Source organism: Centroberyx affinis, unplaced genomic scaffold (assembly GCF_046629955.1).
Source record: "Centroberyx affinis isolate AG114_WGS23_722 - 3 ecotype Tasmania unplaced genomic scaffold, CSIRO-AGI_Caff_v1 ptg001409l_1, whole genome shotgun sequence".
NCBI classification, from domain to species: domain Eukaryota; kingdom Metazoa; phylum Chordata; class Actinopteri; order Beryciformes; family Berycidae; genus Centroberyx; species Centroberyx affinis.
Genome location: NW_027279889.1, coordinates 140,383 through 143,771, shown reverse-complemented (window position 1 = coordinate 143,771; position 3,389 = coordinate 140,383). Strand labels below are relative to the sequence as shown.

General features: G+C 42.2%; 1 pseudogene; it reads left to right on the top strand.

The window, feature by feature from the left end:
* The first annotated feature begins 480 nt into the window (after positions 1-480).
* Positions 481-1,604, top strand: LOC139649881 (uncharacterized; annotated as a pseudogene).
* The last annotated feature ends 1,785 nt before the right edge of the window (positions 1,605-3,389 follow it).

The window sequence follows — 3,389 nt, the reverse complement described above, 5'->3', positions numbered from 1 at the left end:
GGCACTGGTCATCCTTGGGAGTGGGGAAGGAGGGGAATCACTTTTAGTCACCGACCAAGCTTTTATACCAGCTCAAACATACAATATAGAGGAGTATAGAGGCATATTTTCGCCAAAACAAATGATACGTAAATGGTTCAGTCATAAAAAACGAATCTGAATCTGAATCTGAAAACCCAAAGTCAGTTCTGTAACCCATGTTTTACAAATTAAATCCTTAACTATGACTAATTATACCTTCAGTTCTCATTTTGCAGCTCTGTGTATACCTTTTTACGGATTATTTTTTTTACGTTCAGACTTTTGGCTGTTGTGCCCTCACTCATAAAACACGATTCGTACGTAGACAGCGTTTTCCTAATTCTGACCTAGTTTTTTACGTGTTTTCCACCTTGCCAGTTTCAAAATAAAAGTTCTGGTTTAAGCAAGGCACTTACAGTACTACACCAGTAGATGGAAGTATTACTATTTGTGTAACTGATTAAGTGGGCTCGTGTGAGCTTCAAACCAGAGAAATCCAGGTCGCTGGTGCTGAAGAGAGTGAAGACCATGGGCAAGTTCCACTTCATTCTTAACAGCACTCCAATCCCAACCATCACAGAGAAACCAGTGAAGAGCCTGGGTAAGGTGCTCGACTGTAGCCTGAGGGACACAGCATCCAGTCCAGCGACCAACCAAGAGCTGGAAGCCTGGTTAGCTGCAGCGGACAAATCAGGCCTACCAGGCAAGTTCAAGGCCTGGTCTTGAACGCTATCTTCCCACGGATCTTCTGGCCTCTTCTGGTCTACAAGGTCCCAATCACTACAATCGAGGGCTTTGAGAAGAGGGTCAGTAGGTTCCTTCGCAAGTGGCTTAGACTGCCTCGAACCCTAAGCAGCATCGCCCTGTACAGTCATAACAACATGCTGAAGCTCCCCATCAGCAGCCTGAGTGAGGAGTTCAAGGTGACCCGTACAAGGGAGGTTCTGCAGTACTGGGAATCTCGCGACCCAAAAGTGTCCCAGGTCGGCATCGAAGTCTGGACAGGAAGGAAGTTGAGGGCAGTAGAGACAGTGGAGAGCGCAGAGTCTCAGTTGCAGCACAGTGTGCTGGTGGGGATGGTGACCTGTGGAAGAGCTGGCCTTGGTAGCATTTCAACATGCTACGACAAGGCCCAGGGGAAGTATGGGAGGAAGCTGGTCCAGGCAAAGGTGCGTGCAGCAGTCAAGGAGGAGTGAGCCAGCAGGATGGTCAGGATGAGGCACCAGGGAGCTTGGACAAGATGGGAGCAGGTGGTGGAGGGAAAGGTCTCATGGCCTGAGCTCTGGAAGGCCGAGCCTCAGCGCATCAAGTTCTTAATCCAATCGGTTTACGCCGTCCTACCGAGCCCGTCCAACCTATTCGGCTGGGGGAAGATCGACTCTCCAACGTGTCTGCTGTGCCTGAAGAGGGGAACCCTCGAGCACATCCTCAGCTGCTGTCAGAGAGCCCTGGGCAAGTAGCGATACCACTGGCGCCATGACCAGGTGCTAAAGGTCATAGTAGACACCATCTGCAGCGGGATCAGCAACTGTAAGCGCCTCCGCCCAGTGACAAAAACTGTCATGTTTGACAGAGGCAACTGAAGTTGCCTGCAGGTGGTTGTGGATCAGGAGAGTAGATCCATGGGTGAAGTAGTGCTACCTGGGCACTAACCAGGGCTTGATCAACCCTGGCTGGGTTGCCTGGGTGAGGGTGTCTGATGTTGTGAGACCCGAAACACCCGATGACCCAGGAACATTACTGGTGATGTGTCCAGGTGTATCACAAGACGTATGCTTAACTACCTTGACAGTTTCAAAATACAAGTTCTGGTTTAAGCAAGGCACTTACAGTACTACACCAGTAGATGGAAGTATTACTATTTGTGTAACTATTCTTTATTATTATTATTGTTGTTGTTGTTGTTGTTGTTGGTTTTTTTAACTCGCTATATTGGTTTTCTTGATAGGAAGGATTGGTCTTAAACTAGGCTGATTGTGTAGTAGCCCACATAATTGAATATGAAACACGTCTTACTTAGCAGAATAGGACTATAATCATATTTTCATATATTTGGGATAAGGTAAAATTATAATCTGCTGGTCCTAACCATTTATCAAATTATTACCCAATTAATACATAATCTTTTCACAAACATTTATTTGGATTAGTTTTTATGAAAAATAAACATGTGGGCTGTAGTGCTAATTACATTGTGTAGCCTATTCTTATATGCCGATATTTTTCATATGTCTGGAACGTGAAACTCATGGCTGCTTTTTTATATAGGCAAATAGGCTTATGCCTTTTGCCGGTATGAAATCAATTTTTAGGCTACTCAATTTCTCCTTTTTCAACAATGTTTTGATGAAGTGTTGATGAAAACATAATACATATATTCGTCAGCTGTATGACTTAAACCAACATCAAAACACCATAGCCTACTTCAAAACTCCTGCTTTTGAATATAAACAACACAATCAAATTAGTGTCTGTGTATTTATTTGTTAAATACAATAGATACAGGGGTAAAGGTAGGCATATTACTTAATTATATTAAATATTAGGTACATCATCAAAAGCACTTGCGTGAGCAAAACTACAAAAAGAACTGCGCAATTAAATGATAAACAGTAACAAACTATAAGTTTATTTAAGAAACATGGATTCTTCAAAAATCGTGAATTTACTGTATGGAATTCTGGGAAAGCGCGTTTATCCACGCACTCATATCACATTTCCTATAGCCTACCTTACAGTGTTATAAAATAATAGGAAATAACCATTATGGATAACATTTACTAAAGGTCAAATATTTATACATTTATAATTAGCTCTGTCCATTAAATCATTTTGGGAATGTGCTTTTACGCACACACTTGTCACTCTCCTCTCTTCAGCCTTCTTCACCAATGGAAAAACAGGCAAGGCGTAAATGGTGATTCCTAAATGTAAACTGAGGATTGTACTTTAAAAACAGGAGTTGCAATCCAATGAAAAGCTAGTCAAAATTTGAAATGATAAATGCACAAATATTCTGGACTCTATTGCTCTTATGAAATTAAGGACCTCCAAGCCAAAGTCATTGCCCTGGCTTAATGAGCACACTCTAAAAAGAGTGTGTCGCAAAGCATAACGTAACTGGAAATCAAATAAACTACAGGTCTCTTACGAGATCCTAAAAAGCTTAATGTGCACCTACCAGAAAGCTGTTAAAGACACAAGAATGACCTTGTTTTCTCAAAAAATTGTCAGAACTCAAGGGTGTTATTCAATACTGTTGTGAGCCCCTCATCTCATACTGAATGTTCCCTTATCAAACACAAAGAATTTCTCACATTCTTTAACAAGAAAGTTGCTGACATCAGAGCTAAGGTTTTGAGCCCCTA